The sequence below is a fragment of the Macaca nemestrina genome, chromosome 5 (genome assembly GCF_043159975.1).
Source record: "Macaca nemestrina isolate mMacNem1 chromosome 5, mMacNem.hap1, whole genome shotgun sequence".
Classification (NCBI taxonomy): Eukaryota; Metazoa; Chordata; class Mammalia; order Primates; family Cercopithecidae; genus Macaca; species Macaca nemestrina.
Window position 1 is genome coordinate 144,073,444 of NC_092129.1, and position 22,884 is coordinate 144,096,327.

Here is a 22,884-nt window from a genome sequence, read left to right on the forward strand (position 1 = left end):
TGGGGGAAGTCGTGACTGATATGACTTCTATGGTGTTGCAGGGTCATTCTTTCTGTTAACCTGGCCTCTCACTCAGTCAGTAGATTCTGGGTCTGAAAACAGGCTCACGCTTGGGAACTGGGCAAGAGGTTGTGATTTTTTAAAATATTGGGTCAATGGCACTAGCCTTTTCATTTTTTCATTATCTATCCTTGATTTATTTTGATTGTATAGAATGAGTAATACATTTGTTTTACTTGACATAATTCACAGGTTCACAGATTGAGCAATACTTTTGTTTGCTGCCCATCTACTTTCCCCTAGGGAGTCCATATTCTATTAATCTTCTCCATAGCTCTCTTCAGATGACCCTCGTCTCCTCACCACTGCCACTCTGACCTCGCTGCTCATTACGATAATTGCGCCCACCTTGTTTCTGAAGGCTACGTCTCTGCCCTCTATTATTACAAGACCTTTCATCCCCATTACTGTCAAGCAGCTCAGTTCTGCAACAGCATGTTTTGCCATCAGCTCTACAGAGTACAGAGCGACCACTGAGTATCCAGTGACACCAGTGCCATCACTGGCACTCTTTATTGTTTTGGTAAATGGAATGTCTTACAGGCATTTCTATGGGACACAGTCAACGGATAGGCTTTCTGGCCATACATAGACCATCCACTCTGGCATGCCCTCTTCTCAGAATAATCCATTATGTTAGAAGTCAGGAAAACAGCTGTATTTGGGGAAGAGAGAAAGACAGTAACTGGAAGAGAGAGAATAGGGGTTTTCTGGACTGCTGGTAACGTTCTATTTCTTGACCTGGATTGTGAAAATCCAATAAGCTATATTATTATTTGTGTACTCATTCTATGTCTGTTAGACTTCAACTAAAAACAAAAGTTGGGTTTGTTTTGTTTTGGTTTTTTTTTTTTAAGGAAACTACGATAAATGGAAAAACAGTGCCAAGAGGAACACTTTGTAGGTTAGAACCAAGACAAAGCATGTTCTCCTCGGGTTGTTCACGTTGATACCTCTTTACTCAGTAAAGAACACGCTCTGTTCATTAAAAGATTTTTTTTTTAATTCAAGGGAGCAAATAAGATGGCCTTCCTTGAAACACTCCTCCCTTTGCTTCCATGAAACTATACCCACCTAGTTCTACTCCCACCTTCCTGACCGGCCCTTCTGTCTCCATTTCTTCCTCTTCCCTTTAAATACAGATGAGAAATACTGAGTGGAGAAGAAACCTCGACTCAATCACTCAACATGACACCCTGAGCAAATTATATCCATGTGAGGAATCACGTCTTAACTATGGAGTCCAGATAGTGATACTCACTTTACTTCCTAACAGGGTTACGGCTAGATTCAAGGGAGAAAGTGGGCATGAACCATTTTGAAAACTGCAGCATAGGAATAGAAGACATTCCTCCAATATTCTCTCCTCAGCAGTAGCCTTTCCTTTTCTGTAATATCTTCCTCCTTGGATAGTTTCACCTACTGTCATGGCTTTAACTGTCATCTATTTGATCATTATTTAAGGCGATAAAAAGATTAAAGCTATAATATAGGCAGAGCAAAACATAAATATAATATATAATTATATTTGGCCTCAGTGTCAGTCTTCCTGGACTTTGGGAACAAGGCTGGTAGCTTATTTTCCCACATGGAAAAAACTGCCTTTCACCTTTTGCTGTTAATGTCCTTCTGGTGTCATTCATTTTCTCTATCTCATGATCAGGGGCATTCCTCTTTTTTCATACTCTTAGTTTTTCACACTCTCTCTACTTCCTTTCCATTTCTACCCTAGGACAGCAGTTCTCAGACTTTAGCGTATAATAATTTACAGAGGAAAACATTATGCTTAGTGAAAGGTGCCACAAAGGACTGCATGGTGTATGATTCCGTTTCTATGAAATGTCTAGAATAGGCAAATCTGTAGAGACAGAAAGCAGATTAGGTGTTGCCTGGGGATGGGGATGGTGGTATGGGGGATGAGGAATACTGACAGCAGGAATGAGATTGCTTTTTGTGGTGATGATTGCACAACTCTCTGAAATACTAAAAACCACTAAACTGTTTTTTGGGTTTTTTTTGTTTTTTTTTTGAGGTGGAATCTGGCTCTGTCGCCCAGGCTGGAGTGCAGTGGCGCGATCTCCGCTCACTGCAAGCTCCGCCTCCGGGTTCACGCCATTCTCCTGCCTCAGCCTCCCGAGTAGCTGGGACTACAGGCGCCCGCCACCACGCCCAGCTAATTTTTTGTATTTTTTAGTAGAGACGGAGTTTCACCGTGTTAGCCAGGATGGTCTCGATCTCCTGACCTCGTGATCCACCCGCCTCGGCCTCCCAAAGTGCTGGGATCACAGGCGTGAGCCACCGCACCCGGCCCAAACTGCACATTTTAAACAAGCAACTTATATCTCACAGTTGTTAGAAGAAAAAAAAAAATCACAGGAAGGGCTTGTTAAAACACAGATTCCTGGGCCTCACCCCAAGAGTTTCCGATTCAGCAGGCATGATTCAGAAGATCTTTGATTGAGAGTTTCTGATTTAGCAGAAACTTGCATTTCCAACAAGTTCCTAAGTGATGCTGATGCCGCTGGTCCAGGACCACACTGTGAGAACCACCACACTGGAGTAGCGCTGTCCAATAGAAAGGCAACACAAGCCACATGTAGAGAATTAAACATCTTTTCTAGGAGTCACATAAAAATATAAAAAGAAACAAGTAGACCAAGCATGGTGGCTCCTGCCTGTAATCCCAGCACTCTGAGAGGCCAGGGTGAGAGGATCACTTGAGGTCAAGAGTTTGTGCCCAGCATAGGCAACATAGCAAGACCTTATCTCTACATAATATTAAAAAAAATTATCCAGGAGTGGTGGTGCACACCTGAAGCACCAGCTACTTCGAAGACTGAGGTGGGAGGATCACTGGAGCCCAGGAGGTCAAGGCTGCAGTGAGCTATGATTGTGCCAATAAACTTCAACTGGGAGGCCTGATGACACCCTGTCTCTTAAAAGAAAAAAAGTAAAATTAATTTAATATGCTTTAACAGAATATATCATAAATATTTTTAACAGGTCAGGCATGGTGGCTTACACCTGTAATCCCAGCACTTTGGGAGGCTGAGGTGGGTGGATCACTGAGGTCAGGAGTTCAAGACCAACATTCAAGGTCAACATGGTGAAACCCCATCTGTACTAAAAATACAAACATTAGCTGGGTGTGCTGGTGCACTCCTGTAGTCCCAGTTACTCAGGAGGCTGAGGCAGGAGAATCGTATGAGCCCGGGAGTCAGAGGTTGTAGTGAGCCAAGATCACACCACTGCACTCAAACCCGGGCAATAGAGCGAGACTCCGTCTCAAAAAAAAAAAAAAAAAAAAAAAAAAAAAATATATATATATATATATACACACACACACACACACACACACACATATTCAATGGATAGTCATTATGATATACTTATTAATGAGATATTTTATACTCTTTTGTTTATACAAACTCTTTGAAATCTGGTGCATACAGCACTATACTTAGACCACATTTCAAGTGCTCAATAGCCACAGTTGGTGGCTAGTGGCTACTGTACTGTAATGTACTAGAGTATTCTCACATTTTCCTTTCTGGAAATGGGCTGGGGTTAAACCTCATCTGTATAATGGTGTAATCACCATAATATTCTATATCTCATGGGATTGTTGAAGACGTGAAATGAGTTAATAGATGTAAAAATGCTTAGAATAGTTTCAGGCATGTAATAAACAGCATTATCTATTATTATTTCTCTAATAATAGTCATCAAAGGAAAGAAAAGAATATCTGGCTTGGTGAATTTTGAATAAAATTAAAAAGAAAGACATGTTAGCTATTTCAAGTTCTGACATAAATCAATGAAATAAAATAATGATAGATTTTAACCGATTTGTATCAGATTGAATGCTTTTGGTTGCAAGAAACAGAAAAATCAATTCAATCAGATTTAATAATGAAGAAATTAAAAGCTCATGTAATTGGGGTACAGAGGGAAAGTTCATTTCAGTTTTGGTTGACACAGTTCAAATAATAATGTCATCAAAAGATGTCAGGCTCTTTCTATCTCTTTACTCTGAACTCCAGTATTGTTTTTTTCATCCTACAGCTGGTATTCCTCTTGGTTTGAGGATGGTTGTTAGTTACAATTAGGGATAGATGCTTCTTGATTTTCATCTGGCAGGAGACACAAACAGAATGACTCTCCTCTAGCGACTGAACAAAATCCTTTTCTTCAGTATCACAGGGGCTACCTGGTAAGGCCAGGTGCAGTGTGGTTCATGGCTGTGATCTCAGCACTTTGCAAGGCCGAGGCAGGAGAATCCCTTGAGCCCAGGAGTTGGAGACCAGCCTGGGCAACATCGTGAGACCTCATCTCTACAAAAAAATTAAAAAATTAGCTGGGCTTGGTGGTGTATGCCAGTGGTCCTAGCTACTTGGGAGGCCGCGATGGGAGGATTACTTGGGCCTGAAAGGTTAAGCCTGCAGTGAGCCATGATCACATCAATGCACTCCAGCCTGGGTGACATAGCAAGACCCTGTCTCAACAAGTAAAAATAAAAATAAAATAATAATAATAATAAAATAATAATAATAGTAATAATAAGCTATCTGGGGTGCTGGCAATGTTCTATTTCTTGGCCTGGGCTTGCTTTGTGAGAATCCAAGAAGCTGCATAATGATTATTTGTACACTTTACTGTATATATGTTAGACTTCAATTAAAAACAAAAGGTTGACCAGGTGCGGTGGCTCACGCCTGTAATCCCAGCACTTTGGGAGGTTGAGGCGGGTGAATCATTTGAGGTCAGGAGTTCAAGATCAGCCTGACCAACATGGTGAAACCCTGTCTCTACTAAAAATATACAAATTAGCTGGGTGCTAGGGGTCCATGCCTGTAATCCCAGCTATTTGGGAGACTGAGGCAGGAGAATTGCTTGAGTCTCGGAGGTGGAGGTTGATGTGAGCTGAGATCGTGCCACTGCACTCCAGTCTGAGCAACAGAGTGAGATCCTGTCTCAAAAAAAAAAAAAAAAAAAAAAAAAAAATTTAAGGAAACAATTATAAATGGGGGAAAATAAAACGAGTAAGAGGAACACTTTTGTTTCATTTTTTGAGACAGGGTCTTACTCTCGTTGCCCAGGCTGGAGTGCAGTGGCATAATCTCTGCTCACTGCAGCCTTGACTTCCCAAATTCAGGGAAGCCTTGACTTCCCAAATTCCCACCTCACCTTCCCAAGTATTTGGGAGTACAGGCACATGCCACCATATATGGCTAATGTTCTGTATTTTTAGTAAAGGTGGGGTTTCACCATATTGCCCAGGCTGATCTCAAACTCCCGGACTCAGGCGATCAGCCCACCTCAGCCTCCCGAAGAGCTAGGATAACAGGTGTGAGCCACAGCGCCCAGCCAAGAGGATCACTTTTGGTTAGGAGCAAGATGAAGAGTGTTCTCGTCTTAGCAAATATATAATATTCTTTTGCTTTTTAAAAAACATATGCAAAAATATAATGTACAGCTTGCTTCTTAAAACTCAACATTATATTGAGGTTAATCTGTGTTGATATATATATGCTAGTTAATTCATATCCCCTGTTGTATACTGTTTTATTTTGTAAATACCACTATTTATCCATTCTTCTGTTTCTAGATATTAAAGACTTTCCTTTTTTTTTCTTTTTCTTTTTTTTTTTCAAGACAGAGTCTCATGCTGTCGGCCAGGCTGGAGTGCAGTGGCACGATCTCAGCTCACTGCAACCTCTGTCCCCCGGGCTCAAGCGATTCTCCAGCCTCAGCCTCCCGAGTAGCTGGGATTACAGGCAACCACCACCACGCCTGGTTGATTTTTGTATCTTTAGTAGAGATGGGGTTTCACCATGTTGGCCAGACTGGTCTCGAACTTCTGACCTCAGGAAATCCGCCTGCCTTGGCCTCCCAACAGGCGTGAGTCACCGCACCTGGCCTTTCATATTTTTCTTATTAGAAGCAACACTACTATGAATATGCTTGTACATGTCTCCATCAATAGATAAGGGAGAACTATTTCTTTTTTCTTTCTTTTTTTTTTTTTGAGAAGGAGTTTCACTCTTGTCACCCAGGCTGGAGTGCAATGGCGCAATCTCGGCTCACCCCACAACCTCCACTTTCTGGGTTCAAGCAATTCTGTGGCCTCAGTCTCCCGAGTAGGTGATATTACAGGCATGCACCACCACACCTGGCTAATTTTGTATTTTTAGTAGAGATGGGTTTCTCCATGTTGGTCAGGCTGGTCTCGAACTCCTGACCTCAGGTGATCCGCCTGCCTTGGCCTCCCAAAGTGTTGGGTTTACAGATGTGAGCCACCGTGCCCTGCTGGGAGAACTATTTCTAGGAGTTATACCTAGGATTGAAATTTCTGGGTCCTGGCACATGTCATCTTCAACTTCATTAGATACATCAAATTATTCTCCAAAGTGATTTATCTATTAAGATTAGGTGTAGTTGCAAGTGATACTAAGTCCAAAATAACAGTGGGTTTAAAAATAGCAAAACATTTATCACTTACATAAAATAAATCCAGAGCTAGGCAGTGCAAGGGTGGAGTGGTGGCTTCACAAAATCATCAGGGATCCAGGAGACTTCTCTCTTGCTACTCCACCATTGTTAGCATGTGGCCTTCATCTTACAGTGCAGTATGGACGTTCAAACTTCACTCATTACATACACATTCCAGCCAGCAAGAAGGGAGAAGAGGAGAAGAAAGACTTCCAAGTATATACCGTTGGCCAGCACTTAGTCACCTGATCACACCTAGCTGCAAGAGAGACTGGGATGTGTCATCTTTATTCTGGGTGGTTGAATGCTCTACAAAAAATAGTGGATTCTATTACTAAGGGAGAAAGGGAGAATTGATACTGGAAGTAAATGAGCAGTCTCTGAAACACTGATTGTACTATCGTAGTATACATGTCTACTAGCGGTGTTGAAGAGTTAAGTTGCTCCACAAACTTAACAACAGGAGGGATCAAACTTTACTTTTTTACAATCTGATTGGTATGAAATGGTTTCTCACTTATTCATTTAATACGTTTGTATGTAGGTTCTACTATTTGCCAGTTACTGCTAAAGGTGCTGGGGAAACAGCAGTGAGCAAATCAAAATGCTAAACTCCCAGAGCTTACATTCTAGTGGAGAAGCCAATAAATAATAAGCAAGTATACATGTATGTATGTAGATGTAAGTTGCATGTTGATAGTTGCTGCTATGGAGAAAGATGGAATACAGGTAAAGTTGCTATTTTATACAGGTTGCTCGGAAAAAGACCTCACTGACAAAAGCTATTGACGCTGAAACCTGAAGTGAGGTAGTTAACCAATGGGAATGAATATGCTAGGGGAGGGCACTCTGGGCAGAGGGGAGGGCACTCTGGGCAGAGGGAAGAGCAAAGAGGCCAAATCTATTACAGCGGAGTGAGTGAGAAGGAGAGTGGTAGGATCTGAGGATGTTAGCAGATGTGACCTGGGCAGAGACCCGACATGTTTCTGTGGCAGGCTTGTGTTCTTATGCTGCTGCTGTCACCATGAGAAAACCATGCTCCAGTGAGCCACTGCCCTTCCCACCTGGACTCCAGAGAGTATTCCACAGTCTGAAGCACAGTGATCTTAGCTGATCTGCATGAGCAAGAAATAAATGCTTATCGCTGTATGCCAGTGAGATTGTGTGTGTTCATTATGCAGCATTTTTGTAGCCATAACTAACCGGTACACTTCTATATCCACCTCCATCCCCAGTTTCTCAGTTTCCCTTTTTTTTTTTTTTCTTTTTTGAGACAAAGTCTCACTCTGTCACCCAGGCTGGAGTACAGTGGCGCGATCTCGGCTCACTGCAACCTCTGCCTCCCGGGTTCAAGCGATTCTCCTGCCTCAGCCCCCTGAGTAGCTGGGTTACAGGAATGCACCACCATGCCTGGCTAATTTTTTGTATTTTTAGTAGAGACGGGGTTTCACCATGTTGTCCAGGCTGGTCTTGAACTCCTGAGCTCAGGTGACTGCCCTCCTTGGCCTCCCAAAGTGCTGGGATTACAGGCGTGAGCCACTGCGTCCGGCCTCCCTTCTTTTTTCTAAGTGGAATGATTAATTCATTTCTTTACAATTTTTTAAAAATATCAAAAGTCCATATATATATATATATTTAATGGAGTCTCCCTCTGTTGCCCAGGCTGGAGTGCAGTGGCATGATCTTGGCTGACTGCAACCTCTGCCTCCCGAGTTCAAATGATTCTCGTGCCTTAGCCTCTCAAATAGCTGTGATACAGGCATGTACCACCAGGCTGGCTGATTTTTTTTTTTTTTGTATTTCTAGTAGAGACAGGGTTTCACCATGTTGGCCAGGCTGGTCTCTATCTCCTGACCTCAGGTGATCCACCAGCCTTGGCCTCCCAAAGTGCTGGGATTACAGGCATGAGCCACCATGCCTGGTCTCAAAAGTTCATTTATTATTTTTTCCCTCTGAGAATTGTTTTGGTTACACAAGACAGCTTTTTATATATAAAGTGTCCATTGCCATTCTTCTATAATTAAAAAAATAGGATCAGAAAAGATAACTATTGGGTGTTGGGCTTAATAACCGGGTGATGAAATAATCTGTACAACAAACCCCTTTGAGACAAGTTTACCGATGTAACAAACTTTCACATGTACCCCCAAACCTAAAAGTTAAAAGAAAGTAATGGCAGTTTATATTTCTTCTATCTCAAGAAGATAATTTTTATTTTGCAATCTTTTAATATTAATTCTAATTTCATTGTGACTAGAGAACATACACTGCATCATTTCTTCTTTTTGAAGTTTACTGTTTTAAAATTTACTTTGTGAACAAGCATACGATTGATTTTTGTGAATGTTCCTTGGACAAGAATAGTGGTATTTTCTATTATAGGATACTAAGTTCTATTTAAAACTATTATATCAGGCTCGTTGAGGGTTTAATTAAAATCCTCCATAGCCCTGTTATTATTATTAGTCATTTGGTACATCAAAGTTTAGAAACATGTATTAAAGCCTCCTAATAAAATTATAGTTTTATGAAAATCTCCTTGTATTTTTAAAAAGGATTTGCCTTATGTAGTTTGCTACTAAACTGCTTGATGTACAGAGAGTTATAACAATTATCTTTATTTTTTATTTTTTTTTTTGAGTTGCATTTTCACTGTTGTTGCCCAGGCTGGAGTGCAATAGCGTGATCTTGGCTCACCAAAACCTCTACCTCCTGGGTTCAAGCAATTCTCCAGCCTAAGCCTCCCAAGTAGCTGGGATTACAGGCACGTGCCACCATGCCTGGCTAATTTTTGTATTTTTAGTAGAGACGAGGTTTCTCCATGTTGGCCAGGCTGGTCTCCAACTCCTGAGCTCAGGTGATCTGCCCACCTTGGCCTTCCAAAGTGCTGGGATTACAGGCGTGAGCCACTGTGCCTGGCTCAATTATATCTTCTTCATTTAGCTTTTTATCATTATAAAACAGTCTTTTGGAACATACATTTCTCCTTTATTTTTCATTCTAATTCACGATTGCCTGATGGATCTCAATGGTGTAATCTGCACAGATGGTGACAGAATCCACATAATATTGGTTAGTATGGGCTAGGTTATGCTACAGTAACAATGATCTCCCAAATCAGTGGCTTACAACAACAAGGATTTATTTCTCCTCACACTACACAAGCCACTGAGGGTCTCAGCTACAATCAATGGCACAGTTTTTTTTCTGGAACACTGTTGGGCATCTTGGTAGAGGAACAGAGAGCATAGAAGCTTCAGCTAGAACTAGTACACATTAGTTTCATTTACATTTCACTGACCAAAATTAGTGTTCACATGATTTTGCTTCATTACAGCAAGAGAGTAAAATCTTTTACAAGGTGAGTCACTGAATATTTATGAGTTATACAGTTTAGATACACACACTGATGTGTGCAGACATTAGAAGAATCATAGTCATACATAGGGGCATTCAATAGCTTGAAGAAAGTAAGTCAAGACCAAAAGAAACAAGCAAACAGACAAAAACATCAAAACCCAGAATAGCTGACTCCTGCTATCAGTGGAATTAAATGGCTTCTCCTAGAGCTACTTTTCTCCCTCTACACCAGGGTCTACTGCCTGGGGCCCTTCAGGTAGCAATGGACTGAACATTCTTCTCCCCAGATTAGACAGAAGTAGGACTCTTCTGAGACTGCTGGCTCTTTGATACTTCTCTGACATAGTACTGTCAGCTTACAGATGTGCCCCTTTGCCTATATCATAATCTTTTACATCACCCTTTCAAGAACCCAGAGCTTCAGGCTGGGCATGGTGGCTCACGCCTATCATCTCAGCACTTTGGGAGGCAGAGGCAGGAGCCCAGGAGTTCCAGACGAGCCTGGGCAACAGAATGAGACTTCATCTCTACAAATAATAATTTAAAAGAAATTAGCTGGGCACAGTGGTGCATGCCTGCAGTCCCAGCTACTCAGGAGGCTGAGGCAGGAGGATTGCTTGAGCCCAGAGGGTTGAGGTTGCAGTGAGCTGTGATTGCACTACTGCACTCTGACCTGGGTGACACAGCAAGACCCTGTCTCAAAAAACAAAAAACAAAAACAAAAAAAACAAAACAAAACCCAAAACCTTGGATTAAGATCCCTTTCAGGATCAAGCTTTTCTTTTTTCTTTTTTTCTTTTTTTTTTTTTGAGACGGAGTCTCGCTGTGTCTCCCAGGCTGGAGTGCAGTGGCATGATCTCAGCTCACTGCAAGCTCTGCCTCCCGGGTTCACGCCATTCTCCCGCCTCAGCCTCCCAAGTAGCTGGGACTACAGGCGCCCGCTACCACGCCCGGCTAGTTTTTTTGTATTTTTAGTAGAGACGGGGTTTCACCATGTTAGCCAGGATAGTCTTGATCTCCTGACCTCGTGATCCACCCGCCTCGGCCTCCCAAAGTGCTGGGATTACAGGCTTGAGCCACCGCGCCCGGCCAAGCTTTTCTTTTAAAGAGAGAGGTAGTCAAGGGTGTTTGTCTACAGAACACTCTAACTCAACCTTCAGTTCTTCGTCATTTCATCTTGGCTTCTTTCTCTCAGCCAAGAATTTCTCTAAAACTCATCCTAGTCCTACACATCTCTGCCATTCACCACCACTATATGTGTCTGGAGGTCTCATCTGTCTTGCAGCACAATCACCATTATTTCCTTTACCATCACTGTGGTAATCATGGGTGCTGCTCACCCTTATTTTGTTCTGTTTCTCTTTTGAACACATGGTAGGACTGCACGTTCTGGCTTCATTAGGGTTGGTTCTGTGTTGAGTTCTGACATGAATTGTGAGAAGTGATGTCTGTCTTTTCTGGACTATTGTTAGTGTGAGATCCTCTAGAGTTCTCTTTTTCCCTTTTGGAAAAATACATTGATGTTTTTGGGGTTTTTACTGTTGCATAACCTAGCCTATCCTGACTGAGACATATCCTTTTTAAGTATTCAAAATGTACATGACAAAGACACTTATAATCTTTAGACACCTAAAAGAGTACAAAATGCTCCACAACACTTGAGGTACATATGTACTCACAGCACTCTTATCTGGCTAAGTCAAAATTAGATTGGCTCAAGCACCAGATGCCATTTAAGTGGGAAGTTCAGAATCATTCTGGTAGGCGATTGCCACTTACCCTACATGATTTTTCTGTGTAGTCCACACACCTTATGCATCAGAATCACCTGGGGCATTTTTTTAAAAAACAGGCTCTCCTGGTACCCCTTAAATGAGAATATCTGGCAGTAGGAATCAACATGCCCCCCAAGTCATTCGTATGCATACTTCACACAAGATCTTTCTGTTTGAAATTGCCTTGCCCTACTTTGCGTGTCTGATTTTCATACGACTTTTAGACCAACACAATCCAAAAGTACTTTCTGCAGTAATAGAAATGTTGTGTATATGCACTGTCCAATATAGTAGCTATTGACAATTTTTTTTCTTTTTTTTTTTTTGAGATGGGGTCTCCTTCTGTTGGTTGAGCTGGAGGGCGATGGTGCGATCTCGGCTCACTGCAGCCTCAAATTTCTGGGCTCAAGCGAGTCTCCCACTTCAACCTTCCAAGTAGCTTAGACTAGAGGCACACACTACTGTGCCCCACTATTATTTATTTATTTATTTACTTTTGCAGACAGGGGGTCTCACTATTTTGGCAAGCTTGTCTCAAACTCCAGGGATTAAGCAACCCTATGGCCTCGGCTTCTCAAAGTGCTGGGATTACAGGTGTGAGCCACAGTGCCTGCCCACTATTAACTTCTTGAAATGTGGCTAGTGTGACTGAGAAACTGGATTTTTAATTTAAATTAAAATGGCCACATGTGACTAGAGGCTACCATACTGGACAGTGCAGTTCTAGACTGTTAGCTCCTTTAGATCAGAAACTGTATCTTCCATCTCTGTATCCCCTCTGTGCCTGGCACAAAATAGCCAAGTAAATGAAAACTGAAGTAGGAAATAGCCTAGGCTATTTTTGTGTGGTTTTTTGTTTGTTTGTTTTGTTGTTGTTTGTTTTGGTTCTGGGTATATTAAGCAATGAAAAAATACAAATATACAACTACAAAAATTATAGTATATTTGAAATGTTTACCTTACATTTACAAAGCACCTTTACTGTCCAATTTTCAAGGTAAGTACAGTATTAAAATATTAAATCATAGACACATTGGTGTTGATGACAATGCCTAAGAATAGTCATAGCACTCAGTTACCTTTCTGCCTTCAGCTTAACAAATATAAAAGATGTATTAAGAGAACAATGAATCCTGCTTTAGAATCTTCCATGTACCTTCAGTTAAAGAAAGTACGTGGAAATAGATACACTAGTGAATATTACCAGATCATTAATATTTGAAATCAAAAAGAGTTTAAAACAAGGAGTAGGATTTAGATTAGATATATAGAGAGCTAATCCTTCAAATTCTGGCCTACTAGAAGAGAATACTGAGCGAGATTGTGAGAAAATGATTTGATGGGAGAACCTGGGACTTGAAGCTTCCCACTTATGCTTGTCAACCATTACTTTACCTATCCATCTCCCTCAGGAAAAAAAAAAAAAAAAGCAAAGTTAAGAGAATGACATACTGTAGAGTTGCAATAACATTAAAAGACAATTCATTGTTTTAGCTCTATTTATCTTATGTAAAATGCTGGAGAACTCATAAACAAGATATATTCTTATCAGCAAAGAAGGGTGTGTAAGTTTTTTTTTTTTTTTTTTGAGAAGAGTCTTGCTTTGTCACCAGGCTGGAATGCAGTGGCACAGTCTCAGGTCACTGCAACCTCTGCCTCCCAGGCTCAAGCAATTCTCGTGCCTCAGCCTCCCAAGTAGCTGGGATTACAGGTACACACACCATGCCTGGCTCATTTTTGTATTTTTAGTAGAGACGGGGTTTCATCATGTTGGCCAGGCTGGTCTCAAACTCCTGGCCTCAAGTTGATCTGCCTGCTTCGGCCTCCCAAAGTGCTGGGATTACAGGTGTGAGTCACCGTGCCTGGCCAGGTGTATAAATTTTAACTTTTGCCTGAAGTGAGGGCAAGGGACTAGGAATCAGATAGTCATCATAAGCATATTTACCACTCATTTTCCTAGTTTTTTCACAAACAACTTGAAGTAGCTAGTGAAATTACAAACAGAATGTAGAAAATTATAAACCGGCCAGGTGCGGTGGTTTACGCCTGTAATCCCAGCACTTTGGGAGGCTGAAGTGGGCAGATGACGAGGTCAGGAGTTCAAGACCAGTCTGGCCAACATAGTGAAACCCTCTCTCTACTAAAAATACAAAAAATTAACCAGGTGAGGTGGTGTGAACCTATAATCCCAGTTACTTGGGAGGCTGAGGCAGGAGAATTGCATGAACCCAGCAGGCGGAGGATGCAGTGAGCTGCGGATCGTGCCATTCTACTCCAGCCCAGGCAACAGAGCGAGACTTCGTCTCAGAAAAAGGAAAAGAAGCCGGGCGCGTTGGCTCACTCCTGTAATCCCAGCACTTTGGGAGGCCGAGGCGGGCGGATCACGAGGTCAGGAGATCCAGATCACAGTGAAATCCCGTCTCTACTAAAAATACAAAAAAAAAAATTAGCCGGGCGCGGTGGTGGGCGCCTGTAGTCCCAGCTACTCGGGAGGCTGAGCCAGGAGAATGGCGTGAACCCGGGAGGTGGAGCTTGCAGTGAGCCGAGATCGCGCCACTGCACTCCAGCCTGGGCGACAGAACTAGACTCCGTCTCAAAAAAAAAAAAAAAAAGAAAAAGAAAAAAAAAAAAAAAAAAAAAAAGGAAAAGAAATTATAGATAAACCAGAGAAGGAGAAAACCCAAACTTAAGTACAAGGTTCAGTACCAGTAGAAAACAAATTAGAATGCAGATATACAGACCACAGGTTTCTATTCAGGCACTAAAATGGAGCCACACATTTGACTCAGAGCTTAATGGCAGCCAAGGTGAAAAGGAACACATACCCAGTTACACAATTCACTTGCTGTAAGCAGGACAATCAGTTATTCAAGAGTAGCCAAGCACTTCATGATACCTAGCTCTGAAATTTTCATGTGATCAAGTGCACAATAACAATCCTATAGTAAAAGCTATTGGAGCTTAGAAAAGGATACCCCAATATATGGCACTTTGAAGTACTAAAGAAGCAGCTTCAAAATCTGACACCCCTTCACCCACCCCATCTCCAATCTTATCTCTCCTAAAGCTCAGGATGAAGTTCTTTAGTTCCTTTATATACCTATAAATTGGACCCACCAAAGAGAAACACAATTGCCTTTGATCCCTCCCTGAAATTTCATTAACTAGAGATTAAACCTCATATCAGAGGGAGACTGAAAATTAAACACCACACGTAAAGTCCAAACTTTGTACCAAACTATCATCCCTTTTCCCTTCCCACTTAATTCCCAGAATCATTTACTAACCATTGCCTGAGCATTGGAGCCATTTATTCCTCCTAAAAATAACTTACTGTCCCTTAAAATTACCACATCTCCCCCATCTCTCCTTCTCTTATGAAGAAGGGTATATAAGCATCTGGACCTCATTGTGTTACTGGATAATCATTCTCCTGTGATTCCCCTGTGCTTGTGCACATTAATAAATTTGTATACCCTTTTCTCCTGATCTGCATATTGTCGGTTCACTTTCAGCACACTTTCAGAGGGCAGAGGGGAAGCTTTGCCTATTTGCCCAGACAATGCACTGGTGGGCTCTGTGGAGTTGTCTCTTCTAGAATTGCTTAACATATGCAGAAGATACAATACTCAAAATACAAGCCATGAAAACACTCCTGGTTGTGGGTGGGGAAGATTTCTGTTTGTATGCTCAGGACAATATGGTCAGGTATGCAGTGTCTTGATGGACCAGCTAATATTGTGTGGCTGACTAAAGGCAGATACACACTGTTTAGAATTCAGTAATCTAATCAGCAGATGGTAGAGGGCTGACAGCCTTTTGTGAAGAGTGAGTCACCCCGTTAAGATTCTCACCTAAATAGGAACATTCCTCTCCATATGGTAGTGAACAGACAGCCCCTGCAGGCAACCCAGGATTTTCCTTAAACAACTCTTCAAAAATATGAAAAAAATCAGTGTTCAAGACCATCAAGTTCCATTCAACAGAGCAAGAGGTCTGCAAATTCACAGACATGTCATGTTTTTCTTTTCTTTAAAAAAAATTCCCATTAGTTACCAATATTTAGAGGTCAACAGTTTTCAAATCTGGCAACCTTGGATGCTCATACCACATGGTAACAATCTGCTGGGCTGAGTTCAGAGTACTTACCCACCTGCCTGGGCCGTTTAGGCTTTAGAATGCTCTGTTGGAGAATGATCAAGATTTGGATTGAAATTTTTCAAAGAAGAAATGATCAGTTGCTCACTGTGACTGTAGGAAAACCTAACTAATGCTCCCATGAAATATATGGCTTTTAGCAAAGTGGCTGGCCAGTAAATCTACCTGGAAGAATTACTTGCAAAACATACCCTTAAGTAAATAAATTAATGTGGTATTTAGTTGCTGGATCTAAGCCAATTAAATTTGAGGACATGTGCCCCCCAAAATTATTTCAGTTTTGGAACAGGTGATCTAGATCCATTCTTTCTGACAAATGGTGAGCAACAAGATCAGCTATCAAGTTTATTATAATAAAATATCATCAGCATATAGGAAGATCATGGGTTTTTTAATTTCTAAAGCAAGGGAGCATGTGTCCAAATAACCTAAAAGTGGTTTCAAATTACTTAGACGTAAGTTAAAACAAGAAGGGCTACAACCATTTTATGCCACTTAAAATATTTTTTGATCTGTCTGAACAATTCTATTGATCTGGACTTTCCAGGTCATAGAGAAGTCTTGGTTTTATATGAACCTGGATTCTATATTTAACTCATGCAACTTAACCTGAAACCAGCTCTTATTCACAGAGTCAAAGTATGAGAAATCATTTGAAGCTGCAAACATTATTTTAAGAACAAAGTTTATTTTTCTAATTGTAAAAATTATTATTGTACATTGTCAACAATTTGGAAAAGAAAGAAAAGTTTACATTATTTTTCTTTAAAAAATTTCAAAGCAATAGAATACAGATATGCAGGGCAATTCACCCACTTACAAACGCTGAGCCAACAAATTTACTCAGAGCTTCTTGGCAAAGTGAAAAGGGAAAAACAGCCAGTTATATAATTCACATTGCCTATAAAGAGAAAACACATCAGTTACTCAAGGGTAGCCAAATATTTCATGACTCGTGGCTCAGAGAGACAATTCTCTTGTGTTCATATGAGGAACACAGAGTGATATCACACACAACAACCTGTAAACTATGCCTTCTAGAATTCCTCAGTACAAGGGAAAGTGTACACAGTATGAAGCCTGGGGGTTAAAAGCATGGATTTGAATCCCAGCTTTGTCACTTATTAATTGTACCTTGAGTAATTACTTAACCTTTCTATGCCTTGGCTTCCTGTTTTATAAAATATTGTGAATAATATCACCTACTTCAAAGGGCAGTTATGAGGCTTAAATGAACTAATGCTTACAAGACAAACATAGGTAACATAGGTACAGGTACTAGTACACGGTAAACATCCTTATTATTAAAGTCAATGCTAAAATAAATGTGTGTGCACATGCTAATAGTACAGACAGAGGGTACTTAAACCAACTAAGGGCCTGAGGAAAGGCTTCTTGGAAAAAGGATGCTTGTGCTGGGTCTAAATCTTGGTCTACCATGACCTCGGCCAAATTATTTAAACTTTGTCCCTATCTGCTAAAACAGATATTTTGACTTGGCCTTCCAAAGCGTTGGGATTACAGGCATGAGCCACCACAACCAGGTCTACCTCATTATTTTAAATTTTTATTTTTAATTTTTAATTAATTTATTTTTTTGAGACGGAATTTCACTCTTGTTGCCCAGGCTGGAGTCCAATGGCGTGATCTTGGCTCACTGCAACCTCTGCCTCCCGGATTCAAACGATTCTCCTGTCTCAGCCTCCTGAGTAGCTGGGATGACAGGGGCATGCCACCATGCCCGGCTAATTTTTGTATTTTCATTAGAGACGGGTTTTCATCATATTGGTCAGGCTGGTCTCGAACTCCTGACCTCAGGTGATCCACCCACCTCTGCCTTCTAAAGTGCTAGGATTACAGGCATGAGCCACCACACTTGGCCTTATTATTATTATTTTTTAAAAAGAACTATGACAACTAGTTATGTACTTAGTATTTCTGTCTCTCCAAACTGTGAGTTCCTTGAAAACTGTGTCATAGCCATAGTATCTAGGACAGAAGCTGGCACGTAATATACTGATTCTTAATGGTTGAAAAATGGTCTGAGAAGGATTTGAAGTGTACTGTTATAAGCAAGTGAGTCTGATATAAAATTGGGGTGATTGAGCCCGGGGGTTGAGGCTGCAGTGAGCCAAGATTGCACCACTGTACTCCAGACTGGGCAACAGAGCAAGACGCTGTCTCAAAAATAAAAAGAAATAAAAGTATTGAATCAAATATGACCAAAAAAAAAAAAAATAAAATTGGGGGATTATCTAGCAATTAATGTGAAAATTAGACTCAGCTTGATCCCATCCTTTGCCAGATGAGAAAACCAAAGCCTGGAATAGCTGAGGGATTTGTTCAAAGTTATCTAGCTAGTTAATGGCCAGAATCAAGACTAGAACCTCGAAACTCCCATCAAACCAGTCCAGAGGCCAATCCACTACATTGGTCTGCCTTTGAGATCTCAGTGATTTAGTATGTATCTCCACTATCCCACTGAAGTTTGCTATTGTTGGTTACCAACCACTTTTCTGTTGCTAAATCCAGTGAATGCTTTCTAGTTCTTGATATACTGGGCCTATTTGTGGTCTCTGACTGTGTTGACCCCTCTCCATCTTGCTTGCTTGGCTTCAGAGGCATTAGGCTCACCTAGTTCTCCTTTTCTCTCTAGCCATTCCTCCTCAGACTTCTTTTTGGGCTTCTGATCATCTGCACCTCCTTTTAAAGTTAGTGCTCCCCAGGGGCCCTATCCTTGCCTCTCCTTATTATGTCTTCTGTATTTTCTCCCTGATTGATCTCATCCATGCCTCGGGCTTAAATTACCAATTATAAATTTATTTCTTCCAAATCTATTTTAACTCAACCTCTTTCCTCATTCATAGACCTGTATAGTTTGAGTATTTATTGGACATTTTTCTACAGATGTGGAGGTTCCCTCCATCAGGTCACAGTCATATTGCTATAGTCTCTGAAGGTGCTGAATTGTACCCTTCATTTCCAGGTAACAGAGAAAGCTGCAGGAAACCAACTATTATCTTTATTACTGACTGTATTAGTTTCCTACTGCTGTTGTAACAAGTTAGCACAAACCTGGTACCTTAAAACATACAAGTTTATTATCTTGCAGTTCTAGAAGTCAGAAGTCCTAAAATCAACGTGTTGGCAGGGTTGTGTTCCTAGGGTGCTAGAGAAGAATCCATTTCCTTGCCTTCTCCAGCTTCTACAATTTGCTTGCATTCCTTGGGTCCATCTTGAAAGCAAACAGTATAGCATCTTCAAATCTGTCTGACCTCTGCTTCCACCATCACATCTTCTCTGACTCTGACCCTCCTGCCTCCAGCCCAGTCAGACAATCCAGGATAATCTCTCTAGATGCATCATTTAGTCATATCTGCAAAGTCCCTTTTGCCACGTAATATAACATATTCACAGGTTCTGAGTATTAGGGTGTGGTTATCCTTTTTTTTTTTTTTTTTTTTTTGGTGTGTGGGGGGATCATTATTCTGTGTAACACAGCTGACAAAGCTGGTATTAAATATCACCTGTGGACAGACAGCTTCCTAATGCCAAACTCTGGAATTAAATACATATACTTTCTTTGTAGCCCTGGACTAGGCACCCTTGTCCCTACCCATAGGCCCTGCTCCAGGAAAAATGGAAAAGAACATCAGGATAGTTCCCTGAAGATTGTTATCTTTTAAGAGAAAAAGAATGGGATAGATGTCACATGTCTAGTTTCTCCCATTTAAGTTCACCAACCAGGAAGTCACTCCCCTACGGAAGAGTGAATTGGGGACAGGTACAGTGAGAAGCCAGGAGAGTATTACACTAATAGATGTCATTCCATATGGAAGGAAGACATTGTGAATGGAGAGTAAATGTTTCCCCAACAAACATATCCATATTTGAACTCATCACCATACTCCACATATCTGGTCATCCTCCTAAGGAATGTCACCATCACTATCTATAATAGTAACTTAGACACCTGTGGATAATCAAGACTCATGTAGCTTGCCATCTTGCTAAATGTTACCACTGTCTACCTCAGCACTCATGCTAGGAACCTGGCCTACTCATTTATCCCCACTCAGTGCTGTGAATTCTACCACCTTAATGGCGCTAACATCTATCCCCTCCTCTATTCCCACTGCCAATGCCTTAATGTTCTTATCACTTGTCTGAGTACTGCAATGGCCTAAAAATGGGTCTCCCTGCCCCAAGCCTTGCTTTTCCTGACCATTTTCACTTTCTACTTTTACTCCTGAAGCTGCCTTTGCCTGGAATTAAGTCCTTCCCAATCTGTCTCCTCCAACACCCGCACGGGTGGTCCCCTACCTTGCTCCAGCGCCGGGGATAACTGACTCTCCTACATCAGCTAGAGTCAGACCTGCATCCGGATTTCTACGACTCTTACCTATCTAGATAGACAAATTTATTTTTTGAGACAGTGTCTTGCTCTCACTGCAGAGGCTGGAGTGCAGCGGCGCGATCACGGTTCACTGCAATCTTGAACTCCCCAGGTTCAAGCGATCCTCCCACCTCAGCCTCCCGAGGATCTGTGACTACAGGCGCGTGCCATCATGCCCATCTAGTTTTTGTCTTTTTTGTAGAGACGGGGTTTCACTATGTTACCCAGGCTGGTCTCGAACTCCTGAGCTCAAGCGATCCGCCCACCTCGGCCTCCCAAAGTGTTGGGATTACAGGCGTGAGCCACAATAGGCTTTATACTTACAAAGTACCTTTGCATACCTTATTTCATTTTCACCTCACAATTCTCCAGCGTAGGCTGGACCGGTATTATTATGCCCATTTACATACAGAGGAAACTGAGAGTCAAGGCTGGGCCAGTCACACCCTGCTGCGAAGTTAACGAGCGTCACTTAGCAGCCTCGACATTAACCGCGCTCTCAGCCCTTTCCGGTCCTACTCCTTGGAGAACATTCCTGCACCTCCAAGAACTGGCCGATAGGGTCTGCGGCGGTCCGGACAAGGTCACTCCACAAGCGCCCAGGACCTTCCCATCCGTAGTGACGCGCGCCGGTGACGCCATACAGTGACGTGCGGTGACGCGACTTACCCCGGAGCCAGGTGCCGGCAGGGCAGCCACACCCTGGGGCCCCCTGCTTTGGAGGGGCAGCGGGTAGAGCCGGTGCGGAAAAGCCGCCAAAGCCGCCTCAGGCGACTTTCGAGGCCTGCACCCCGGGACCCAGCAGCCGGCGATCGATCGGTTGCTAAGTGACGCCACCGCGCAGTGGCGCGTGCGCGGCCACGGCGGAGTGCGTGAAAGCGGACGCGCGCCGCGGCAGCCGGGGCGGCGGCGAGGACGGCGGCCACGGCAGCGGCGAAGGGGGCGGTGGCGAAGAGGGGGGTGCGGAGCGGGCGGAAGAGGCGTCTGTGCCGTCTGCTAGGTCGCAGAGGAACATCGTTGGGGTGAGTAGCCGGGTCCTTGCAGGGGAGGTGGGGCCTGGCCGCACCTGCTGCGCGGACCCGGGGCGCGGGGACGCGCGCTCCCGCCGTATCCGCGCGCACCGCTCCCCGCCCCTCCGCCGCTTTTTCCGGGGGCGGGGAAGGAGCTGGGACGGGGCCTGACGAGGGTCAGTTCCTGGGCCCAGGTGCTCTGGAGAGCGTAGCCGGGGCCGGGGAAGGCTCGCAGTCCACGAAGGTGTAGTGGGAAGTAGAGGTCTCGGGGGTTCGGGGTGGCTCTACCAGCCTCCCAAAGAGAGGAGTTCGAATCAGGAGCAGCGCAGGTTCACTGGCAGCCTCGTATCCTGTCTGAGACGACGTTGCCTGGGACTGAGAGGAGGCGAAACCCGTGACCCTGGGGTGGGGGTTCGGAAAGTTTGGGACTGCTGGGGCCCTCATCTCCCCTGTCCTGGCCAGCCTCTGAGTAGGAGCTGGTTGTTATGGAGAGAGTTGTGAAGCAGTGCCTGCGTGCGGCGTCAGACACACCCACGTCCTAGGGAGGGTGACCTGTCAGTATATATCCGGGGCAGCCAACCTGTTGCCTAGAGTTTGTAACTTCACACGTATGTGCATGTGTTTCCTTGGCGTTTTAGTACATTGTTGCTACAGAGTTTGAGACCAAGGTGCTGATAGGCATCCTCATTTGTTACTTCCTCATAGACTCAAATATCTTGCTATATTTCCCAGAACCGTGTTGTGCTTTTGTCATTAGTAGGTCCAAGGAAGTATGGAAGCATGTTTCGTTTGTTTTTCGTAAAGGCAGTACAAGTTGCTATTTTCTGGACAGAAAATAGGGATTCTCTTCACTGTGTGGGCTGGAAAGTGTTGATGATGGGAGAACCCAGAGTGTAAAGGTGTAGCTTATCCTCAGCCCAGTGCTCTCTTCTCAGCGCTCTGGACTCTATAATGGGTAGATGTATGGGGGTTGTGGTTACCATACTTAGGAGCGAGGAGTATTGGAGACAGGGAAGAAGCCAGTCTTTTCTTTCTGTTGATTAAGGCAATGTGTAGAACCAGTGAAAAGATAGACTGTACTGAAATGTAATGTTTGGTGCAAGAGGATTGAGGAAAATAAGTTCAAAGTTCTCATTTAGGTCTAAAATTCTTTGATTCCGTTTCATAACTGAGGATCTATAAAGTATGTTACCTCTTGGAACCGGTAATAACCTTGCTTTGTAACACTTACTAGATTACTCGGAATTCAAAGTGTCTTCCTCCTTGCACTATAATAGCTTTTAGGACAGGAGTCACCTGTGTTTTCCTCCTTGCCCTATGTCTAACACATAGGAAAAACGTGCCTGCCACAGAGTAGGCATGCAATGGATGTTTGTTATATAGCACACTATGCTCAAGTGGTGTATCTATATATAGAAAGCATTTAGTTCAGTCCATTAAGTACTTAATAAATGTGCCTCCCTCTGCCCAGTATCATGATAGGTATGGGAGGAGGATTATGGAGTGAAAAATGACATAGACCTTTTTTTTTTCCTTTGAGAGCAGTAGTCTAGCTAGGAGATATATACAATAATTATAAAACCAAGTTAAGTAGCATGTAACCAGTGCTCTTTGAGGACTATAAATGTGGTAG

The 22,884-nt window shown here is 42.7% G+C and overlaps 1 protein-coding gene and 1 long non-coding RNA gene across 7 annotated transcripts in view; one reads left to right on the forward strand and one right to left on the reverse strand.

Annotated features, from left to right (window-relative positions):
* LOC105474553 (uncharacterized) overlaps positions 1-21,080 on the reverse strand; it is a 34,250-nt gene extending 13,170 nt beyond the window's left edge. Inside the window, exons 1-4 of one of the 3 annotated variants that reach the window (XR_011622958.1) lie at positions 20,911-21,080; positions 6,563-6,811; positions 2,473-2,625; positions 582-715 (exon numbers count right to left, since the gene is read on the reverse strand). This is a non-coding gene — a long non-coding RNA (uncharacterized lncRNA). Of the gene's footprint in view, positions 1-581; positions 716-2,472; positions 2,626-6,562; positions 6,812-20,910 lie in introns of those variants that run through there. The other 2 variants (XR_003016381.2, XR_011622959.1) reach the window with 2 other exon arrangements.
* A 48-nt stretch (positions 21,081-21,128) lies between these two features.
* LOC105474556 (BTB domain containing 9) overlaps positions 21,129-22,884 on the forward strand; it is a 479,495-nt gene continuing 477,739 nt past the window's right edge. The window contains exon 1 of one of the 4 annotated variants that reach the window (XM_011729339.3): positions 21,129-21,263. The gene's annotated coding sequence lies outside the window, so the exon portion shown is untranslated. Of the gene's footprint in view, positions 21,264-21,475; positions 21,496-22,884 lie in introns of those variants that run through there. The other 3 variants (XM_071096011.1, XM_071096010.1, XM_071096009.1) reach the window with 3 other exon arrangements.